A 25,403-nucleotide genomic window follows, 5' to 3' on the forward strand; every position below is an offset into this window, starting at 1 on the left:
GTCTGTACATTTAATGCTGATGATAGATAGATACGTCTGTCGATGATAGATTACATTTGGAAGTGCATGTGTATGTGTGTGTGTGTGGGGGGGGGGGGGTAAATCATCATCAATGCCTCACTACAAAGTTTCTCACAACCTAATCAAATTGCGACATGTAATTCATTAAAGAAAGAGAATGTCACGTGTACACCGTAAAAATGATGTGACATTAATAGCAGAAACGTAACTGTAACATTCAGTTTGGTTCTGTCAAAAACAATTTAAAAAAAAATATTATGTAAACAAATATTCATAAACAAGAAGATTTCATAGACAAACTACCTAGAATAGGTAAATATGAATCTGTTAACATTATATGACCATAGCCCCACATCACAGACATACATGTAACAATCTTCTTATCTATGAAAGAAACATTTGAAACGGAGGTCGTAGTTTGGGCAACACTGTTAAACACAATTTGTTACACTGTTCCACGTTGGTTAAGTCAAAGACGGTAGAGATAGTCCATTGAACCTAACCATCGACATTATTCTAGGCCAGAGAAACGGCATTCGTGCCAGCAGGTAATTCAGTAAACAAACTGTTAACATTATCGAGAACCACTGAACCACTTAACCATTGAACACTGAAGGAAATGAAATGTGAGAAGTCAGCACGCAAGAGCCACAATATCATCTCTTTTATCTTATACAAAGTTTGCAAATAAATGAACATTTTATCTAAAAAAAATTACTTTGGATGGCATTAAAAAAGGCCAGACACTCTAGCTAACACTAACATTATATGGATTAATATAATTGACCTTTAACCTCATTGTACTTAGAAGTGGAAATATAGTTCTTAGTGCGAGGGTTCTTACAGCACATCATGGAAACGTTCTCTCGTCCATCAATCACTCACAACGAAGCAATCAATCACAGAATAGATCCCCCCAAAAACCCGAAGGCTTTGCTCATTCCCCTCTGCTCCCTAAAGACAGACAAGCGACAGACAGACTGAAGCAACTTGGAGGAAGAGGAGTACGCAAAAAAAAAAATGTCTCGCCCTTTTAGCGCCCACACGCGCGTCAGCCCTGCGGATGGAGAGGTCACCTGTGAGTGAACATTTTGTTCCTCTCTGGACCCTTGCGATACATCGCGAGCGTGATGACATCATTTCTTTAAGTCGTCAGTGATTTTAAACGGGTAAACACTATTCACAACTAAGTGGGAACAAAAAAGGTAAGTTTTACAATTAGTTTTTCCTTGACCTACCAAAGAGTGATACAAAAAGTCAAAGAAATAGGAAATCAATATAACACAATAGAAAAGACTCTCTTAAAATAATGTTCAACACTATAAATATTATGCACTTGTACTATTTTAGGTTCTAAGTAGCAATTTGATGACACATAAAATATAAAAATAAAATATCTACAATATGGAGACAAGCATCTGAAAAAAAAACCCAGTAATTGGAATTTGGGTACAAATAATTAGTAAAGACACATAGTAAGATAATATTAAACTGATTCACACCTATCATAGGTGCATTGAATATCAAGTTTAGGAGAAAAAATGTTGGGCTGCCAATAAAATGTTAATTATTAAGTATTAGGCTTCAGGTGCAGAGCCGGATTTACCTATAAGCAACATAACCAGGGGGGGGGGGGGTCTTGGGGTTCTACCCCCCAAAATAAAATCCCCCCCCCACCGCATAAACGAAACAATAATGCAAACGAAGATCCCCAAATTCCAAGAGCATAGCCAAGGAGGATTTAGATTTTAAAACCCCTTCCGAATTTTTTTTAACGATAAAACCCCCTTTTTACTATAAGACTGAAGAATACATCTATGAGTTTTGCCGAGAGAGGGTTATGTGTTTAAAGCCTCCTCCTCAGGGCTTTAAGTTAAAACCCCGTCCATAAGGTTTTGAGTTTAACTCCCCCTCCACCGGGGTTTGAAGCTATAAAAGACTTCAGACATTGCCAGTGACAGACTTTAGTGATGACAGCTTGCTGCCCAATGCACCAAACGGCGCGGGAGAATCTAAATCCTAATTAAGTAAGAATAGCAGATTAGGTTTTTGAACTAATTTTTTTAATAGCAGGATAGTGCACTGAAGATACCTCAGAATATGCATTTTTTTTGTTTTAAATACCGAAAATAATGCCTGAAGGCGGGCCTCTCCCCAAGCCTCGTTTCTGGCAAGGGCGAGTATTTAAAGCTTTTTTACTTTTCGCCAGTTGTGAAGAAACAAGTCCTTTTAAGTATAAACTGCCTTTTATTGTGAAGCATTCAAACATAACATATTTACAAGGCTAACATTATCTACAGATAACCAACTCCACTAGATGGCTTCCTTCTGCATATTTACAACACCCTCGTCACTTCCCGCAAGTCCCCCAAATTCTCCGATACCCACCACTTGACCGTGTGTCACGGTTGACCACACACAGTAACCGTGTCACAACACCTATGCAGCACAAGCTATAAGCTTAGGGCCCTGAAATAAATATTTAGCACTGAGATGTAATATCTGGACTTACAAAATGACACAGGAGTACCCCCATTAAGTCAAGGTCACTGATCTGGTGTCCGAAATGCTGTGCAGTGACTGAAAACAAAATATTGGATGCGCTTGAGATAGAAGTCCTCCGAGACATATGTATATGTTTGTTTTGACTGTTGAGATGAATAAAGCCACGAAATCGGTAGTTCTATCGTTTTGTTTTCGTTTAACAAAAGTTATATCAATTCACTATGTCTGTTGGTAAGAAATTTAAATACGCTATTTCTCCTACACACATTCTTGAATCAAGTTTTTAAACTGCACAGCAACATTGCGAACACCCGTTACTGTGTACATAATGTATCAGTCTAATGTCATGGTGTGGGTCTGGTGGAAATTTCTTTCATCTATTCAAATCTTGTTATTGGGAGTTCCATGTTCACTGTAAAAAAAATGTGTAATTATCTTTATGTTTTCTCATGTCTGGTTGATTTGGTTGACTTCTTTTTACCCTACATTTTAATTACTTTTGAGGAATTTATAATTTGTAATGAGATCTGGAGACTGCACTTTTAAATAAGGAACTGTTATAACTAAACGCAAACTATAACATTTGCTTTGCTTAATTAAAAATTACATCAAATATTCCCCCCCCCCTTTTTTTTTACAATAAAAATTCATGCTACAAAAATGCGCTCTAAGTCCTATTAGATGGCGTTTCATGTAATATTAAAAATTGAAAGTAAGGAGTATTTATGTATGTATATATGTCCCGAATAAAAATCAAATCCGTTTGACCAATCTTGATAAAACGTGTCATAAATGTCCCTTACATTAAGGCGGATACAAATTGCATGTTTAATGTCCCTCACACATTCAGAGGACCCTAAAAATAAAGAAAAAGTGCCTAATTGTAACTCTATTAAAGAACGAAACTTGTTAACACATCGGGTAAACCCGTATTCAGAATATCTTATATTTGATATGAATATGTTGGCTGAACTGGTAAACACATTTTCACACTCTTTCACATGCTTGACATAGATCTGAATCCAATCCAGTAGATCAGCAACTCCCAAACTAAGGCCAGCAGGCCTTATATATATGTCCTTGGTGCACAAGGTATGTTTAAAGATACATACATTTCACTCGAAATGCAACTAAATTAGACGTTTATAAATGACATTAAATAATAAGATGGTGAAAACGCAGGAATGAAAAAAAAATCATTTTTCAAATGTTTCACTGTTATTAGTACTCTTTTAAAAATATTTCAATGGTTAATTCTGGGGATAAACAACTATATTAGGAACATTCAATAAATATCTATGACCTGAGGGTCATGAGGGTTGAAAAGGTGAGGCTGCCATAGTTCACGGCTACTAAGATTACTCAATATATAACGGAACGTCTCAGCACAACGTGCGCTCTGCTAGACCTGGTTCTGAAATATCAATGGGATGTAAGAATTGAATTGTTCCCACAACATTTTACAATGGTTGACATCAGTGATTGAATGGTGGGGAGTTGTTTTTGTTTAACCGAATGTCTCGGGTTTGTACCCTGGTAGTTTTTATTCGGGATATTATCAAGCAGCTTTTACAGTCTTTAAGATGTGCCTGGGTACTTTTGATGTGGGAAGGGGGGGGATCACTTGAACTAAAAACAAATTTAGTAAATCATTGATTACATCTAAGTGTAAACTCTGTTGCTCTGGTCCTTTTGGATCTTTCCAAGAACATCAAGTTTGAATTCATAAAACTTAGAAATTAAAAGACAAATATTTTGTAATCGAAATATAAGACACTGCTGGCAAAAAGAGAAATAAAAAAAAAAAGAAAAAAAAAAGGGGAATAACACGTGCCAACAATATTTAATATACCAGTTGTTGTTGTTGTTGTTTTTTAAGCCTCATTATTTATAATAGTATTCACCTTCACCTTCACCTCAGAACTTTGGGGCACTACACATGATCTGTCGACAGTCTTTATCCATTCCACTCTTTAGCCTTGATTAGAATCTCTTTCAATTGCAGGTCCGCCCACCTATTGGTGTTGTCTTTCCATGGCTTTCTCTGCCTGCCTCTCCTTTTTTTTCCTGCTACTGTTCCCTGAAGTAAGGACCTGTGATATGGCCATACAGTTTAAGTTTGCATTTTCTGACAGTTGTCAGCAGGTCATTCTGGGGTCCATTTTGCCAAGGTGATCTGTTTTGAAGTGCATTTCTGTGTTTCCAAGGTAACGACGAGTGTTTATTTTTAGTGGTGTGGGCTGATACCAAGGATTCTTCTAGTTTTATTTTTGAAAATGTTTTTCTTATGCTATTCAAAACATTTTAGAAGATGCACGTTTAGTATTAGAAGCTCATGCATCTAAAATAATTGAACATCACATGGTGTAATCTTAACTACATTCTTCAAGTCACAGAGGGACCAGACATGGGCAAGACGCTGACATGGCTCATTCATTTTTTTTATTTTTTTTTAGTTTATGGACAAAATAACTGGAGTCAACAATCTCACGTGGTGTAGGAAAATTTCGGGCCTATGTCTGACATTGTAGACGCAATCAGACATGGGGAGAAAGGGGGGGGACGGGTTGGGGTAATTACTTTTTTTCTGATAGGATCTAGAACATACAGACGTTAAGGGTAAACTGGGAAAGAAGAGGCCATAGAAGGTCGATAATTATTTTACGCACTCGTGTACTTTTGAAAATATTTATCTCTTTATATTTTTTCCCCCATGTACTTTCACTATGTATTGGTTCATACCATTCTATTAGATATAATTTATCTTCTTTATGTATCTTGCATAAATAACTGTCATAACATGCTGCCTGGTAATAAACACGTCGAGGTGTACACGGTAAAACAATATAAAACAAAACATGAAGTTCAAATATTAATGCGCAGACATTTTCTTGATTCTTATCACAGTTGGAATTTCTGACAACTTGGTTATTGTATTACCCTACAGGCTTCAGTTGAGGAAAAGTGATTACAAATATATCGACATATCATTAAAATTGTTCTTGGTTTCCTTTTCCGTTTTGTGACAGACATGTACAGAATACATTGAAAGGAAGACACGAACAGTAGCTGCAAGAAAGGGCAACAAAAGAGTGTTCATTTTGAACGTAGTTTATTTTTATTAAATCTATTCTCTATGTTCATGGATCTAACTTTTACATTTAGGTTATGAATTACTTTGACAATTGGTTGAAACATTTTCATAGTGTCAAAATTAGTTGCTTACTATCTATATGTTGTGTAACATACATTCAAGTTCTGTTGCATTCTGATGTGAATCTCATTAAAGTTTAGAGGTCAAGTATTAATGTTTGGTGAGCTAGATGTTCTCCTTTGATTTCTGTTAAAATGTCCACATTGTGCTGTGGGCACTTCTGGCGATTTCAACAATGAATGTCCTGGCAATGTCCTTCAGGACAACATTAAAAACAAAATGAAAAGAACATTTGGCGTCCACCTTTTGTCTATTCGCCTACACTTCGTCTGCTTCTATTCTTTTCTTTTATTCATGGATTCCGTCTAGCTCTAAATCTTTGCTGTCTGGACAAACTCGCATAAAAAAGGTTGACGTATAATGTTATCAATCTGTAACTCAAAGTCTGAGGCAGTCTGGTCGACAACACCTGCTCAATCAAATAGAAAAGAAAAAAAAATGTTGCATCTTAAATTTTTGGGTATATTACACTGTGGGAATGACTTCCATGTAATCAACCAAATTACAATCAAAGTACTAACACTGCTTTATTTTTAGTTGACAAAATTATATTCTAATCACATTTTGTTTTAAGAACAATGAAATAGTTTTTAATTTTAGGTATTTTCTTTTTAAATGTATAATTGTTCAAAGTGTAGAAAGCTAACCAATGTGCTGACTACATAGTCTCCACGTAAATCTCACCCGTCTTTATACGCCCAAAGGCTTCAAATAAAAACCGTTTTTCAAAACTATATATAATTCTGTACGTCACCCAACCATGCGGGACAACACGCACTAACCCTCCTCCCGCCCCCTCCCGCCCGCACCCGCGCCCTCCTCGCTGTCCAGGTATGCGCACACAGTCGTTTGCCCAAACTCACCCCTTTTGGACAACTGTGTCTTTCAGGAAGTGTTCACCCGTCACTAAATAGCGGCGTATGCTACGTCGCGGGTCAGCTAGTAACTATATAAATGTCTCCGTTTCTGAGGTAAAAACTCGAATGTCCAACCTATTTCGTCATAGGGGACTTTCGTTTGTTTAGAAAGCTTATAGTGGCTCATACCAACTCACTCTGTCTGTTTTATTAGTTAATAGTTATTTCTCCCACTCCCAATTTAGGATTAAGCTGAACTTTCGCAAAATTATTTCTTATACTTGACAAAACAAGACTCAATAGAAAAAACAACATCAATTAGTTAATTTAACTATTGGTAATTAGTTATTTTCTTTGATATTTCGAGCAAGACATTGTTCTTGACTGATGTGGTGGTATAACTTGATTTAACCCCCTTTAATATTTTGTAGGTTGCCACTTCAAAGTCTGAAGCAAAAAATTGATAACTATAAAACCTTCTATTTTCGTTAGCGATTCGCTGCATAGTGGCTAGTGTATTTGCTCGAGGAGGCTTTAGCCCTTGATTTCGAATTCAGTTCGTTCACCTATTTTTTTTATATAAATGCATTTAAAAAGCGATCCCACGTTTACCCCCTTCTTTCACCTCCTACCCCTTTCCAACTGGTTAAGAGAAGTAATTGGATCACAGTGTATTGAGAAAGCTAGAAGCATGAAATTGCGCTAAACAAGAAGACTATTTGTAATTGTGCAGATTAGTTATTGTTAGTCTAGATCTATTACAAATTAAACTGCATGACTGATCCAAACTGATTGATACAATTACACTTCATGTCCACTTTGCTTTTTTCTTTAAAAAAGTATCTTTTATGTTTTCCTTGTTTTACATTTCTGTCACGGGCCGCCTCACCTCGAGAAATCATCGAGTGCAATGGAAACAAGATATTTCGAGTTGCCAGATAGCACTGCGTTACGGTCCGGAAATGGCCCGCTTTTAGTAGGCCTAAGATGGGTATGTTACGGTCCGGAAATGGCCCGCTTTTAGTAGGCCTAAGCTTGGCATCACGTTTTGTTCTAATTAATGTTTGTTTGAAGTCTAGAGAACATTTCTTTGAAGTAAGGTAAATTGCATAACATTAATTAATAACCGTGTGAATTTCCTTTTTAAAAAGAATAAATCGATCTTACTTGCTGATGCATGCTTTGATCGTCCGATGGGCTGTAAATTAACGATATGGACTATTTTCTGAGTTTTGTTTAACTATTAAAGTTCTTCTGCTGGTCGTGGTTAGCGTCTGCTAATATACATTTGGTTAAAACTTAGGTAAGTGACATTTAACCTGACCTATAAATGTTTTAAATTGGTTTGAAGGAAGTTCTATAACTGCTTCGTGTTATCGTCTTACTGGAACCAGGCATACATCACTTCCTTCAAGTTTATATCCTTAATCAACGAGTCGAGATGAGTCTCTGATGAAAAGATATCCACTGATTGATTTCAGAATCTCAGAGCAACACATCTCAAAACAATAAAAAAAAAGTTGGCAATTTTCTACATTTCCTATTTACGTCCTTAAAGTTATTGTTAATCTCAGATTTAGGATTAGTTATTGAAAGTTATTGTTAATCTCAGATTTAGGATTAGTTATTGAAAGTTATTGTTAATCTCAGATTTAGGATTAGTTATTGAAAGTTATTGTTAATCTCAGATTTAGGATTAGTTATTGAAAGTTATTGTTAATCTCAGATTTAGGATTAGTTATTGAAAGTTATTGTTAATCTCAGATTTAGGATTAGTTATTGAAAGTTATTGTTAATCTCAGATTTAGGATTAGTTATTGAAAGTTATTGTTAATCTCAGATTTAGGATTAGTTATTGAAAGTTATTGTTAATCTCAGATTTAGGATTAGTTATTGAAAGTTATTGTTAATCTCAGATATATGATTAGTTATTGAAAGTTATTGTTAAACTCAGATTTAGGATTAGTTATTGAAAGTTATTGTTAATCTCAGATTTAGGATTAGTTATTGAAAGTTATTGTTAATCTCAGATTTAGGATTAGTTATTGAAAGTTATTGTTAATATCAGATTTAGGATTAGTTATTGAAAGTCTTCAACATTAAACATAAAAGATGAAAATCTTACTTAGTACATTTTTAATTGGATTAATTCTTTTCATATAAATCTATTTCAGTCAATTACAATTTCTTTCGAGATACCAAACAAAAAAATCTATTACCAACTGGACATTTTTATTTTACTAATTTGTGTGTTGTCAGATAAAAGAAATAACTGTGCAAAATTTAAGCTTGATCCGAAATTGGGTGTGGGAGATATCACGTGTTTTAGCAGACCGACAGACAGAGTTGATATAAACTTTGTAAAAACATATTTTAAGTCTCACAGTTTTTATGTCAACAAATTTGGTTTTCCCTTAAGTACTGTTTCCAACCAAAGTGCGGTAACTCTCTTATTCATAAAGTCAAAAAATAATATTATCTCCCTTGTAATAGCTAGAGGGGAAGCCCCTAATGGTCAGCGTTGAAAGCATTTTCCCCCCGAAATTGACTCTTAAGACATATTTCTGTGCTGATCTTGTTGATCTTATTACAACTTCAGAAATTGTAAATATGTTTTGTAAAATGTTTTACATGTTTCGGATGTTCCTTCAGAGTTGAAGATAATTTACTTTCTAGTCCAAACCTCCCGCAGGACGACAGCGGAGGTAGAGGGCAGAGTATGAACCCTGGACCATCGAGGCAACTGAACTGTCCAGCGTGCATACCGCATGACCAGGCAGCCTTCCAATGTCTAGACTCTAGACCTTTTCCTATGCTACGGCGTCAAGTATTTTTTTGCCAGGTTTTTTTGTCTCAATTCTGACCTTTAAGAATGGACTCTTGCATTTATCATTTACCTCAAAGGGGTCCACACACGAGTATGGATCATAAGATAAATACACTTCAGAATAAAAAACAGATGTCTATAGCAGTTTGTGTTACATAAACTCTTACGCGACCCCTGCGGCTTAGTTGTGTTAGCCATCAAGTACCTAAAACTAACACCTAAATGGCAATAAAAAATGTTGATACATTGACTTTATCATCGATCCATTCATTGACCTATTTATTGTACATATACATATATATCTATCTATAATTCTCTTCTTCCCTCAACAGTTTAAACGAGTAGTAAGGAGTAAAGGGAAGATCACTCTGCGTATAGTCCACGAGAAAACAAGAGGGTGGGGTGGGGGGGGGGAGAACACGTAGTCACAACATAGCAGGGCAGGACCGTTGCAATAATATGACTCTTTTTTTTTTTAAATTTTATTTCTACCTCACGTTAAAAAAAAAGGGGGGGGGGGTGTAATATACTGTGTAGTAACTATCGAGGCGACAGAGCACGCTCAAGAGTTTGGACACAATGGAAATATCACTCTTTTATTTTTGCAACTCGGACGGAGGGAGTTATCCTAGGTAATTTAAGAGGGAACAGAAAACAATTTTCGTCTGTATATTTCAGGAGATTGGTATGAGTTTTCAAAAGATTTTAATAATTTCCGGATATTTCAAGGACTTTTTCGTATATTTTGCAATTTCAGGAGATTTCTAGGACCTCCTGTTAAATCGAAGGGAGGCCGCGAGAAATCTTTTATAAGTTATAAAATGGTTTAATTTAATAATTTATACACATAAAATTAGCGCGGTTCCTATAAAGGTGCTGGGCCCACTGCGGTCGAATAGGTTGCAGTGACCTAAGGTTGGCCCTGCAAAATAGCGGCGTATGCTACACCGCTGGTCAACTAGTATTATATATTGGGTGTGTAACTGCTTTCCTGATAAAGTTTTGAAATTGGTTTATACTAATTAGCATATACACTTTTAATTTAATTGAATTGAGTACACATTCAGATAAGTTCCATCACAATGAACTAGATGATGACATTTTTTACAACGCTTGTTTTTGTATCCTAAACTTGACCTTGACACAGTTCTGACATTTTGGTGGGCTTTTCGCTCACTGCTAAAAACAAAACAAACAAATGAACGTTAAAAGTTCACCAAGTGATTCATAATGAGTAGACCGACCCATGAAACTGTATTCCTAAATGTATTCAATTACTTTAGTTTATCTTACTTTTGCCACATAAAATTACTTCACACCATTGCAATATCGTATTCACATCAGACTGCTATTGCATTACTTATAATTTACCGAGCTCTTCAGTTGCTGGGATCTCTCCCATAGTTCTACCCAAAGGAAAACTAAGTATTTTTTTTTTAGTTAATTTTTTTGTCGTACTTAGAGCGCGAGCTAGTGTCAGTGGTGGAGGAGAATGAAACTAAATGGGAGGGAGTGAGGGAGAGAATGAAACGATTTAAAATTAATTAAAGATAGAGACACACGCGCATACACAGAGCGAGACACAGAGCGACACACGAGACAGAGAGCAATGTGAAATCAGAGAAAAGGATCGGAAGCAGCGAAAAGGAAAGAGGTATTACTGCCGAGAGAAAGAGAGAGAGGGGAGAAAGAAATAGGGAGAAACAAAGAGTCAGAGAAAGAGAGCGAGAAAAAGAGCGAGAAAAAGAGAGGGAAAGATAGAAAGATAAAAAAGGAAGGTGGAAAGAAATAGAGAAAAAGAACGAGAAAAAGGGGGGAAGACAAAAACCCGACAGACTTATCTTATCTTATATAATACAGACGTTACTTCAAAAAAGAAGATGATTACGTCCTACGCGTCATGCATTTAGTCATGCATATTAACCAATGACTTAAATTCTGCCAAGTCACTGGTTTTCCTGGCTAGCTCAGGCAACCCATTCCATGCTCTAATAGCACTAGGGAAGAAGGAGTATTTGTACAAATTTGTCCTAGCATATGGGACGAGGAATGTGCCTTTATCTTTGTGTCTTTCAGAGTATTTTATTAAATTTTGTTTTTGTATTTGAAGATTATGGTTCAGTGTTTTATGTATGATTGCTACTTTACTTTTGAGCCTTCTGTCCTGAAGGCTTTCTAAATTTAGTGATTTTACTAAAGGTGTTACTCTAGTCAAATGTGAATATTCGTTTGTTATGAATCTCACTGCTCTATTTTGTGTCTGTTCCAGTTTCTTAATGTTTTCTTGAGTTGAGGGGTCCCAAACGGAGGATGCATATTCTATTATTGGCCTAACCAAGGTTAAGTAACATTTTAGTTTTATGTTCTTATTTGATTATATAGAAATTTCTTTTAATAAATCTTAATGCTTTGTTTGATTTTTTTGTAGTTTCATCAATATGTGGATTCCATGATAGTTTTTCATTTATTATAACACCTAGGTATTTTGCGTTTTTAGTCTGTGATACTGGTTTGCCATGAATAAGATAAATGGAATTAATTTGTTTTAGTTTTTTTGTTACTCTTAACAACTGACATTTTTCTGGGTGGAAAGACATGCTCCAATTTGATTCCCATTTCTGTAATTCATCTAATTCTCTTTGTAAAATATCTGTGTCTTGTGTTGTTTTTATTGTTCTATATATTATGCAATCGTCTGCAAATAATCTGACTTTTGTTCCTGAACTAATGCAATTTGGTAAATCATTTATGTAAATTAAAAATAGTAGTGGACCCAAGACTGTACCTTGAGGTACACCTGAGTTTACTGTTATCGGTGTTGATTTAGAGCCATTTATTATTACAGTTTGTTCTCTCCCTATCAGAAAGTCTTTAATCCACTGATGCAGTGGACCATTAATGCCGAAATATTTTAATTTTTTAAGCAAACTATGGTGGTGAACTTTGTCAAAAGCCTTAGAAAAATCTAGTAAGATAGCATCTATTTGTTCACTATTATCTAAACCTTTTGAAAAATCATCAATTAGTCCTATTAGTTGTGTTTCACATGATCTATATTTCCTAAAGCCATGTTGGTATGGTGTGAGGACATTATGTTTGTCTAAGTGGTTTATGATGTTGCTACATATTATGTGTTCTAGGATTTTACATGTGATGCTGGTAAGTGATACTGGTCTGTAGTTCCCTGGGTCAGATTTTTCTCCTTTTTTAAATAGGGGGGTGACATTAGCTTCTTTCCAGTCCTTTGGTACTCTGCCCTGGTTAAGTGAAGCCTGAAAGAGTATTTTGAACACTGGGGCTAGCTCATTACTTAGTTCTTTGAGTAATCTAGCTGGAATACCATCAGGTCCAGAAGCTTTATTTGGTTTGGTGTTGGCTAATAGTTTTTGAATTCCATTTTCTTGTACTACTATATCTTCTATGTTGTCTACTTGGTTCAAATTCAGTAATATGTCTTTGTCTCCTGGGGCTGAGAATGCTGATGCAAAGTATTTGTTTAGAATGTTTGCTTTAGTTTCATTATCATTATGTATTATGTTATGTTCATCTTTTAATGGCGCTACGCCTGTTGTTTCCATTTTCTTAGACTTAATGTATGACCATAGGTTTTTGTTGTTATCTTTAGATATTACATTGTTTATGTATTCACTCTGCAGCTGTCTGCTTACTTTTTGGGTTAAGTGTTTAATTTTTATATACTTTTTGTAAACTCTTTCTGCATTAGTTTCTTTAAATTTTCTATAGAGGTTTTCCTTCTGTTTACAAAGCTTCTTTAGTCTATTATTAAACCAGCATTTATTTATTTTGTTTGATGTGTATTTAGTTGGTATATGATTTTCTATAATGCTTTTAAGATGGTTTTTAATGAAATTCCAGAGGTCATCGACTGGTTTGTTAATGTCTTTTTCTAATAAGAATGTTTGTTGAAAGTTTAGTGCAGCTTGGTGTAGTTGTGTCAGGTTACATTTATTCCAGAGTAAGATTTTTCTTTTGGGTTTTGTATTGGCTACTGCTTTTATCTGACTGTGTATTTTTATGATCTCATGGTCTGATAGACCAGGGATAATTTCATAATCAACTACTAATCCAGGTCTGTTGGTTAAGAAGAGATCTAATGTGTTGTTTAATCTAGTTGGCTTTTTAATGATTTGATCTAAACTTAGGTTGTGTAAAGTTTCTATGAAAAGCTCATTTATGTCCTTAAGGTTTTGGTGTTTATCTATGGTTAGTGTTTTCCAATTTATATCAGGTAGGTTGAAATCACCCATAATCCAAAAAACTGCATTTTTATTTGTCTCTTTAAGTGTAGTAATCTGATTACATAGTTCCTGCATGTATTCTAAACTAGAATTTGGTGGTCTGTAAATGCTGCCTATTATTAGGGATGTTGAGGTAGTATTAATTTTACAAAATGTTGATTCTACATTTTTTGAGTTAGGTAAGGTAATTTCTTCTGCTATAAGAGTGTTTTTTATTGCTAAAAGAACTCCTCCATGATTATCAGCCCTATCTTTTCTAAAAATTTCATAATTACTATTGAAAATTTCTGCATTATAAATTTCAGGATGCAGCCAAGTTTCTGTTCCTGCAATTATGTCTGGTTTCTCACATTCTAATAAAATTTCTAAGTCTGCTGTTTTGTTCCTAATGCTTTGAAAATTTATAACTAAGGTTTTAAGGTATTTTGGTATTACTTCTTTAGTAGGTTTGTTTAGTGAGGCTGTTGTATTAATTTTAGTAGATTTAGGTTTAACAGGAGTGGATCTGGCTAGTGGTTGGTGAGTTTGGTTCGGGATGGTGTTTAGGATGTTGTATGGGTTAGAGGTGTCCGCATCAAAGGAATCAAACAGTCCTGATGTAAACTGAGGTAACCCACACGGTACACAGTGCCATGATGCGTCTTTGTTGCCTAAGGCATAATACACAGGTGTATTCATATGGAGACATGATGCATGGTACCATTCATCGCAGGTGTCACATTGAATGGCTTTCTGTTTCAGGGTGCATATTTTTTTTGCAGATGTTGCATCTATCTTTAGATCTAGGCCCTGGATTTGACTCTACATCTCCTGCTATTAATATTAACAGTGATAGGTATTTATTTCTGCTGTGTCTGATTGAGAACTTCCATTTGTGATGGGTAATCTTCTTTAATGTTATAGATGTGTATGTTAGGTTATTTTTGAAGTTGCATTGTTTTAAAGTGTGATGATTGATTATGACTGTTGTTTCCTTTTTAAGTTTAGTGTTGACAAAGGTAGATCTAGTTCTGTGTTCAGCTAATGTGCATTTAGTGATTATTAGGATAAATAGCCAGAGCAATTTCATGATGACTGTTCTTGATTTTAGTTTTTAAAGGAGTCTAGTCTAAATCTAGTTTAAGGTTTACAATGCCTAAGTTAAGTCTAAATCTAAAGTGAAAGCTAGTTTACAATGACAATTAAATCAAATCAAATGGTTTATTAAATTCAAAATGTGGACCTAGACTAGATCTAGATTCTAGATCTAATTCTAGAATATATCTAGATCAATATATATATAGACAGAGGGAAAGAGAAAGAGATAAAAGAGAAAGAAAGAACAACAGAGCGTGTTAAAGAGACAAGAGTGATTAAAAGAAAAGGTTGGATAGAGACCTCACCCAGAAAGAGAAGAAAACACAATTCTATCACTGATTTCAAAACCTGAAATTTGAAAAGACCTAAACCTTCATACAGTCGTTTCCATTAAATAATTTGGCCCTAACCTTGACCTTCTTTTGCTCTCTAACGTTTAAATTGATCAGGAACTAGATTAATCATCATCAATTCTACAATGATAGCCCATCACCTGTGAGAACTCAGTTTCTAGATAGCTGAGTTTTATATAATTTAGCCGACCCTGAAATTACACGTAACGGACATTATCGAGTGCCCAGGCTATAGTTATATTGCCATTAATGTTTTTTTTCCTGTATGCCTGCAAATGAATGGCCGTTATGGTAATTAACATTATCGTCGTCTTATTCTTTTTAGCAACAAAGTTCCTGTTTTAAATACGCTTGATGTATATTAACATAGTAACACGAGACTTGTACCAAGTTTATAGCACTAATACGTACGTTATTAATAAAATCTATTCCCACTGCTGGGCCTACAGCTTAAGTGCTATAAATCAAAAGTATCAGGACCAAAAACTTCGTAGTAGCATTTTTTAGTATCTGACACTTAAGATAACAATGAGACCTCATTCACCAATCGTAAACAAACAGCATTTAGCCACGTGATTCTCTATATCTTCTATACAAATTATGTCATCCATAAAGGCTGTCACGTGATACGTATTTTTCATTGTTTTATCAGTATTATGACGTGGCTAAATGTGTTTATTTACGATTGGTGAATGAGGTCCATTACTACAGACCGGGGATCGGCAATCATATTAGCCCAGTGAGCCACAAACATTTCAAAAACCTTATTATGGGCATTACAAGAGTTTCATTTAAAAAATTTAAAAAACGTCATTCACAATAGATGCGGTAGGTGTGGCAGAATATGTAGGTCGCAGCTGTGGCTGCGTAGTCACGGGAAATACTGCATTCTTCATTAATCTTCGGTCTCGAAGACAAGCCTTATTATTAGTATGCTCAGTTCATGCAGACCTTGGGATAGTCTATAGTTGTGGTATATGCAGTGAAATGTTTGCACTTCCATTTTGAAGATCTTTTTACGTTTTTAAGCAATTGAATATAGTAAAATAAAAGAGAAAAAAAGAAGAAAAAGCAACATTAAGAAATGTGGTGGCAATATAATGAGGCTAAAGAAAAAAATGTAAGAAAAAACAAATGGAGGATTGGGATACACTTTGAACTAAATAAAGTCAACAATGTCAAGGTCACCATATTGAAAGATCACTGCTGGCAAGTCAACAATGTCAAGGACACCATATTGAAAGATCACTGCTGGCAAGTCAACAATGTCAAGGACACCATATTGAAAGATCACTGCTGCCAGCTAAATAATAAACACTAGTCTGTGCTACAGGCCAAAGCGTTTAGAAATTTAATTCTACAGTCCTCCATAAAAAAAATGGAAGATTTCAATGTGATATATTGTTTCGTTGTTCAGAATTACAAGCGACCTTTTAGTTTTCAGAATTAATTGGGCACAGGACAGCAATTTGTTTGTTGGCAGTACAGAATATAAACAGTATGTGTTTTCTTATATTGGTCTTACTTCCTCATCAACATATGACATGACATTGTTTAATTTGCATATTATTAATGACTTTAAAAACGTATTATTCGTCATCATTTTATACTAGGAATTTTCCAATGTTTGGTGGCCCGAAGGGCTTGACCTCTTTGGGGTTCCCTACATTTTGCGTAGTATTTAATTTTTAATGTAAAAAAAAACTCATTTGGGGACCCCCTTCAAGTGGGGGCTACGCCACTGAGGCTGAGAGAGACTTCGGCGCGTCACATATGACCGGTATGTCGCGTGTAGCCGATCCAGTTCTAGAATCTCAAGACATAATTTTCTTAAATGCCCGTATGATCCTGCAGCTGCCACATTGCTGCTTGAAACACAGGGACACGTGAACTTGGTCTATATCAGTGTTTCCAAAACTGTGTTCCGCGGAAACCTAGTGTTCCGCTAGGCCTGAATGGGTGTTCTACGAACTACTGGAATCAACTAGTAGGCCACCAGGTAAATTAATCTCTCTAAAAAAAAAAAAAGCAAAGTGTTCCTTTGAATATTCATACTGTGCGAAGTGTTCCGTTTAGGTATAAGTTTGGGAAGCACTGGTCTATACGGAAACTTATTCTTGCCGCTGATGTGATACTTTGACGAAGTAGTCTATTGGCTAACGTGCAACGATAAAACACTTTTATGTTTACAATTTCACTTGACAATAGTTATGACAGGCCATATACGTCTCTCCTTTCAAGCTAAGGAAAATTACAAAAAAAGAAACAAAAGTATTATAGGAGTTTGTGTTTTACAGAAACTCATAGGCGGCCCCCAAATGTCCACCCATGAATCTGCGTTTGACAGACAGTTAGACTGCGACCAAAGAAAAATTTAGTTTTTAATCATTTTATGTTCAAAATGAATATCAGAAGGTATGAACTGCAAACTAACAACAACCACAACCCAATCTCCGCCAATACAAAAGACTTGTACGTAATAAAAATATTGCCAACACTATTGTTTGGCCGATTAACGATATTTAAGATACTACAGGAAACGGGGATTTGTTAATATCATTATTGCATTGTTAATATTTAAATGCATTCCATGAATAGAAAGATATGATGATATGGTTCAATGTGACACTGGCCTAACTATATAATTGAATGATGAGCTAATTGATGGTTTTGTAAAGGGCCATTCTCACAAACAAGGTCTTAATGATGTGTGTGTATGGAGTGGCATGTGTAAACACTCTACTTTCACAATACGATATAATGCTTATTAATTGTTGTTTAAAATTATGTTTAACTATATTTCTACTAAATGCATTATTATTGAAAACAAAAGTAAACCTTTTATTAAAAATATAAGTAGTTTGTTTAACAGAAAAACTTCAGTTTAACTATACAAATATTTGAAAAACACACACACACACATTGCATATGTAGTTTAAAATATTAACGAATTACATTACTTTTTAATGTAGTCTTTCGTGTTAATAAGTAAAGTTCCCCCTCCAGACCTTGCACTCTATGGGGCAGATGAAGTTTCTGTGACCCATGGTTAACGAAGCCATCAACCAACGACCAACCGCCTTTTCAGTATAACGACTATTTTTTTTGAACCAGCTTGCAGACAAAAATTGGTATAATTGGTCTTAAAAATAAAATCTGTGTAAAAGTATCAGATTGTGTTGGTATATTCTCACATGTCATTTGCAAGCTTGCTGGAACTCAGCAACTAATATCAGGTAACCATTAGAGCTGGTTGGACTCACAGGCGCCCTAGAATCACAAAATTCAAAATCCCAGTCTTCACCAGGATTCGAACCCGGAACCCAAGAAGCCAAGCGCTTTACCACTCAGCCATCGCGCCTTCTTCCGTATTAATATTGAAAGTAAAATGTTTTGCTTTAAAAAAAAAAAAAAGCCGTCGTATCAGAAATTTGATCGATAAAAAATGCATCAATGGGAGATAATCTTTGTTGACAAACATTCAGATCCTGTTCAATTGCAAGTTGAAATGACTCATCTTTAGAGATATGTAATTTTTATTTTCTTTTTTTTAATATCTAACAGAATGTTGTTTGTTACAACAATGGGTCTTGATAAAATGAAAGAAATGTCTTGAAGAATAAACAACTAAATTTTTTTTTAGTGAAGCTTGCAGAATAAAATTGGTATAAATGGTCTTAAAAATAAATTCTGTGTAAAAGTATCAGATTGTGTTGGAAAATTTGGAATATTCTCATATTTCATTTGCAAGCTTGCTACAACAGCCTTATGAGCTAGTAAAAAATTCAATTTTGAGATATGCAATTATGAATAAGAACTAGAAAAGAGTTACATAAATTAGTATGTTCGTATGAAGAACAAAAAGTGAACCGTAGAATATTTACAATTTATTGCTTAACGATTGTTAACGGTACACATATTACTATAATAAATAATAAATATTACTATAATAAAAATACTATCAGTCATTAAGAAATTAGAACACACTGGCCATTAACCGGCATCCAAGTCCCTAGAACAGAGTTCCCATTCTCTCCAGGCTCTGGTTCTGTAAGGTCAATAAGCCATAAAGAGCTGAAGCTTTTCTTGACCTAATTGACTCACCTACTAGCGTCAGTGTTAAGCTCGGGACCCGGATTAAATCCACTTCCTGTTCGTAAGAACCATGGGAAGCCATTGTAAAGCAGCTAATCGCTGTGATGTCCACGTTAGGTTAGGATGCGGAGACGAATAAAAATCATTCTGAAAACTCTCATCAAGAAACATTTACCAGCTAGAGTTTTTATAATTACTTTATAGAAATATCTACCTTATTTATTTATTTTTTGGCGCATATAGCCCGCGGGATAGACAAAGGTGTTTTTTTTTTTTTTTTTTTTTTACAAACGAATGGCAGCTGTGTGGGATATACAAAGGTGCGGGGTTTACAAAATTTATTTTACTCATAAACATGGCATAACAAAAACTATGGACGTACCGTGGGCCTTTATATCTCCTCTAGTTGGCTGTGTGGTTGTGAAATGTAGATTGGAAAGTTTTATTAACAACTCATTATAAACCCCAAGAAAATAAATAGTACCGATGCGGCTGAGAATCAACTGTGACAAGTTTATGGCTTTGCACATGCGGGTTATATAAGGGTGCGGTTTGTACGATTTTATTTTTACTTATTGTGTACTTTGTGTATTCAGCATGCATGTGAGTCGTATCGTATGCTAATGCGGGTTATATGCTTAGATTTTTTTTTGTTCAAAACAGTTAAAATGGGAGAACTTAGTTTTCTTTGAAATAAACTCTAGGTCTAGACATAAATGTGAAATGGGAGAACTTAGTTTTCTTTGAAATAAACTCTAGGTCTAGACATAAATGTGAAATGGGAGAACTTGTTTTCATTGAAATAAACTCTAGGTCTAGACATAAATGGTATTTGTTTCCATTCCAAAGCGCTATCCAGTGAATATTAAAAATTCGGACGATGTCGTGGATATCTGTCCTCCATGTAATTTTAATAACACACAACGAAGCTAACAAATCAAATCATTTGTTTAAAGTTAAAAAAAATAACTTGTTCCAATTCTCATTCGGTGATGTCATGCTTCATTCTAGTGACAGAAAACTTAAGGCTAATGAGCCTCCTTTTTTGAGTTTGGGCTTCCGGTCTATGTCGATGATCAGAAGTCTGAGCCTTGACACTGTGAAATGATTGGCTGTCAGGACATCCCTTTATTACATCCGGGGCCGGAGACCCAAACGATATAGAAAGAAGATGTTAAGGCGTGGAAGATGTTAAGGCGTGGAAGATGTTAAGGCGTGGAAGATGTTAAGGCGTGGAAGATGTTAAGGCGTGGAAGATGTTAAGGCGTGGAAGATGTTAAGGCGTGGAAGATGTTAAGGCGTGGAAGATGTTAAGGCGTGGAAGATGTTAAGGCGTGTTCCAAGAGGAGCTACTCTACTTCGTGACTCTATGCTTGCACTAGCAATGGGAAGTGGAACAGTCAGAAACGTGACAGACACTCGTTTTGAAATAGACTCGAACAGAATTCATTGATGGTCATTGGAAGCAGAAATTCTTTATAAAAAAAAAAAAGATTTCTTCAATCCTACAGTTAGTGGTAAGCACTTTTTTTGCTGAAGATTTATAGGGTGTATAAATAGAACAGTAGATATGTACACGACTATAATTCATATTTGCACGTACTAACATATTTAAGTCATGAGAAATATGCATAATTTTTACAAAGCTCATACCAACTCACTCTGTCTGGTAAAAAGTTTGTACACGTTATATCTTCCACACCCAATCTAGGATCAAGCTGAAATTTCGCTCAAATATTTCTTTTACCAGACAAAACAAGAATAAAAAAAAAAATAATTAATCATTTAGTTAATAAAAATTTGGTAATTAAGTAACTTATTTAGTTCATCAATATTTGGATTTTACAATTTAAAGAGATTAAAGAACTTGTGATATTGGTTTTTTGATCTAGCATATTTATTTCTAGTTTACTTTTGACTAAGTGTAAATCTATCAAAATTTTAAATGTCTATTACCTAATTTATCGGTGATTTTGGTCAATGGGTAAAAATAGTTATCCCACTAAAAAGTCTAGTTTGGCAACTTTTAGCCCCTATTCTTCTCTACAAAGTACCGGAGCAGAGTACAAAATACTGGGTAAAATATTCAGGGTACACAGAACAGCTAAACCAATCCACCCAACAATGAAATGACCAAGAAACATTTGCTTTAGTTCCAACGTTTTCTTTTCCACAAGAAAATATGAACCACTTCTTGGACAAGACATTGATTTGGCTACTCTATCAAGTTGAGGAGATAACGCGCGTCCAATTTGCGTGCGTGAAAGCACATTTATTTCTGTGGTACACAAAGGACAAACCCAATATTGCTACAATTATTGGACGTAGTACGCGTGAGAATAACCGAAACAATATTTCCAAGAAGAGACTTTGATAGCACTGAAATATTTGATGACCCATATCCAAGTTTGTACTGCAATCTATCTCTAAGAACTTCTCTAGACTGTTTTAAGAGTTAGCATTCTTACACTGAGAGTTTTGTGTCTTGTAGATATGCTTATCTGCCTCAACATGGCGTAAGGTTGGAGAAGACGATTAGAGACGCTAATCAGAACCACCGTTGGGGTGACTGAGGACCGATTCTATTGCACTTACGGGGATGGAAGAGAGCTTTAGCAAACATGTCACTATTCACACACTCAAGGGGCAATCTTTATGGAGAGCACCCGAAGGGCTGATGTGTTACAGAGAAAGAATATACGGGACTTTCCTCGGTGTGCTCACCTATCGGGCCGCGCCTCTGGCCCGAGAGTCGTGGGTTGCGAGCCAGCGGTAATATTAAGCTTATTTACATAAAAAAATAAGAGAAAAGTAATTTACTATCTTGTGTGTATCGCACATCTCCACCATAATTCGGGCAACCATCTCAATATCGTGATCTCAAGAAGAAATCTGACCTTGGGTAGTTTGTATGTTTTACATATTTTGTATCCACCTTCAAGAAGTGAAGAATAATACTTACTAACTAAAACCTCAGAGACGACGATTGGGCCTTGGGCAGGTTTTGAACACGGAACCATCGAGACGGTAATCCCTTGTAGATACCATTTTTAAAAATCCGCAAAAATTCTTAATATTATCTCCCTTACATTTAAATATTGTTTTAACAGAGGTATACTTTTATGTGAGAAGAACAATTTATTTTAAAATCAAAACTGTTTTTGATGTTTGTTTAGTGACATACATTATAATTTAATTTTACAAAATACCTTGAGCTGATAAAAATATGTATAACAATGTAAAAACTACAAAGACATTGAGGGGATACAATTCTTGAATAATTAATTATTTTAAAGTTATTGCACCTGACTTTGACATAATATTACTGAGGCAGTATACTTGAAGATGTAATCGCCAGGAAACGCAGCAGAGAGCTAGTTCTGTTTGAGTAGTTTCAGATACGAAAAGACTATGCCAAGGAAATGAAGCATCTACTTTTCCTTTGCTTCAAGAAGTTTGCTGTTTGAAGTACTGGGTTCTACAAGTAATTCTACTGCTACTAGAGAGCGGGAAAGGGGCAGAGTGACACAGAGAGAAAGATACATACAGATAGACGAGTGAACCTGAGAACAAGATGAGCAAGGAGAAAGAAGAAGTGAGCGAGAGAGAGAGAGAGAGAGAGAGAGAGATGGAGATCTAAAAGATAAGGAGGAATAAAGCGCTATGCTTGGCTAATGGATATGAAGAGCACTTCCGTGGGTGCTAATGGATCATGGGAAATGTGTCAGGCTATTAGATCTATAACTACAAATAAATAAATATATATATATATATATATATATATATATATATATATATATATATATATATATATATATATATATACATTATACATACATATAATATATAATAGAGACAGAGACACACAGAGTGTTAGACAGAAACAAGTTAGGCAATCCAAGACTGAGTATCGGCACCAATCCTTTATAAAAAAAAAAATAAGCGCAGTGTAGGCCTATATAATATAGTAAAGGACATACAAATAATACTGTATAATAATACTAATAAGACTGCAAAAAACCACAAGTTTATATTGAGCCGAAAATAAACTACTCGGATTAAAGTTTTAGAGCTCTAAATGTTTGAATAGATTTGTCTGTACTTCTACCAGTGTTCATAAGAGTCTCTAAACATTACAAAACGAACCTTTACCATTTGTTTCTTCAAAACATTCATCCCTCTCCTATTAAGTAAGTTTAGATGTATTGTTTGTAAGTTTTACATGCTTCGGATATTTTTTCGGAATTGAACATCAGGCTTAGCTGAAACCTCATACAGGACAGCGGGGTATGACTAAGTTAATGGTTCGAACCCGGGCCAATCCAGAGCGCACACCAAGCACATTGGCAAAAACAAACCTCATTTGGGCAGCTGTTTGAGATAAACATCCATAAAAAAAGCTAAAAGATTCTAGAAATAAAAAATCACCCTTTAGGTCAGGATTTTGTGATTTTACCATCACAAAAGAAATACAAGACACCGATAGCAAAGACAAACAGACACAAAACTCTTTTGTTCTCCTGGCAATCAGATCATTAAATAGAGAGTACCTGTTCTAAACTTTTCACATGTAAATTATGAGTGAGTCTGGTGTGAATGTATATTTTGGTTTTCTATAATTATAATGTTTTGTTTGGTGTAATGCACAAATTGTATGAAAAATTTCCTTATAAATAATAAAGATTATAATTATAATTATAATATATATTATATTTTAATAATAGAAGGAAAACATTTTTCTTTAGTTTAAGAATCAGACAACTGTTTTAAAAATAGATCTGTCTAACTCTGGAAGGATGACTCACCCAGAATCCAATAGATGTATATCTAATACATGTGTTTATCACAACGTAGGGTCCAGTCTATCGACCGACGTCACTAAGACCACAAACAAATGAGAAAACAAAAGAGATTTGAACAATGCGGTAATACGATCTGCTTCTGTCTTTTTGACAGATCTATGTTGGGCCCTACTTTCAAGAATTGTACATAGAGTCGAATCATTCAGTGATCATTTAAAAAAACTAAAACAACAGATTGTTTTGGTTGAGAATCGACAGGTTTTGGCTTACAATACGTCACGATATATCCAAACACACTTCTAGTTGTATATTTAAAGTCATTATCTGAATCCATTGGTTACATGATACGCCCTACATCATTTGTTATTAATTTATTTGATTATATTTTTACAAGTCAAGCGGTTGGAGCATTCAGAACAAAGACATAATGAAATATAAATATTATAGTTGCATTGTGTGGATGTATTAAAAAGACCAGGCCAATGTACGATGTAATGACGTCATGGTAAGAGTGCTGGGAGTAGTTACACTTACAGATAAACACGTTTTTGTTGATTCTTTCGAAAAAGTAATTGATGACTAGTTTTGAAACGTATGTAAAGGTATAGAAAAATATAGAAAAGTATATAAAAATATAGAAAAGTATAGAAAATTATAGAAAAATATAGAAAAGTCTATAAAAATATAGAAAAGTATAGACAATTATAGAAAATTATAAAAAAGTATATACAAATATAGAAAAGTATAGAAAATTATAGAAAAATATAGAAAAAGTATATAAAAATATAGAAAAGTATAGACAATTATAGAAAATTATAGAAAAGTCTATAAAAATATGGAAAAGTATAAATTATAGAAAATGGACAAGAACAAGTTATGTCCCTTTACTTTCATTGTGCTTCTATTTAATGGTATTCAGTCATTTTAATAAATACTCTTTGATCGTGAACGCTAGTCCTCTCTAGACAAGCGACTGGGCTGGTTGATTTTATTCTTTGAATTATAATTACAATTCGAGTTGTAATGAAATCGTTTGGCAGGTCAATATCACTGAAACAACTCCCTCTCGCTCATTTTTACAGCGAAAATCTAACAAGGAAAAGTGGGTCTCATTGTTTGAAATCTATTCCCAATGTATACAAGAGCAACGGTTCTCATAACTGTGTTCTGCGGAACCCTAGTGTTCCGCGAAGCCTGAATAGGTGCTCCAAGAACTACTGGAGTAATTTAACTAGTTGGCCACCACTTGAAATAATCTCTCTAGAATATAGAGATAGTGTTCCGCTAAATTCTCATAATGTTCCGTTAAGGAAAAAGTTTGAGAAACACTGTTCTAGGGTGTTACAATATAATAAACATTTTTATAATTCCTTTTCAAAATTATTTAAAAATA

General features: G+C 34.8%; 1 protein-coding gene across 1 annotated transcript in view; it reads left to right on the forward strand.

Annotated features, from left to right (window-relative positions):
- Nucleotides 1-1,051: 1,051 nt before the first annotated feature.
- Nucleotides 1,052-25,403, forward strand: part of LOC106052314 (uncharacterized) — a 95,813-nt gene continuing 71,461 nt past the window's right edge. Inside the window, exon 1 of the mRNA XM_056016000.1 lies at nt 1,052-1,226. The gene's annotated coding sequence lies outside the window, so the exon portion shown is untranslated. The remainder of the gene's footprint in view (nt 1,227-25,403) is intronic.

Source organism: Biomphalaria glabrata, chromosome 1, assembly GCF_947242115.1.
Source record: "Biomphalaria glabrata chromosome 1, xgBioGlab47.1, whole genome shotgun sequence".
Taxonomy (NCBI): Eukaryota; Metazoa; Mollusca; class Gastropoda; family Planorbidae; genus Biomphalaria; species Biomphalaria glabrata.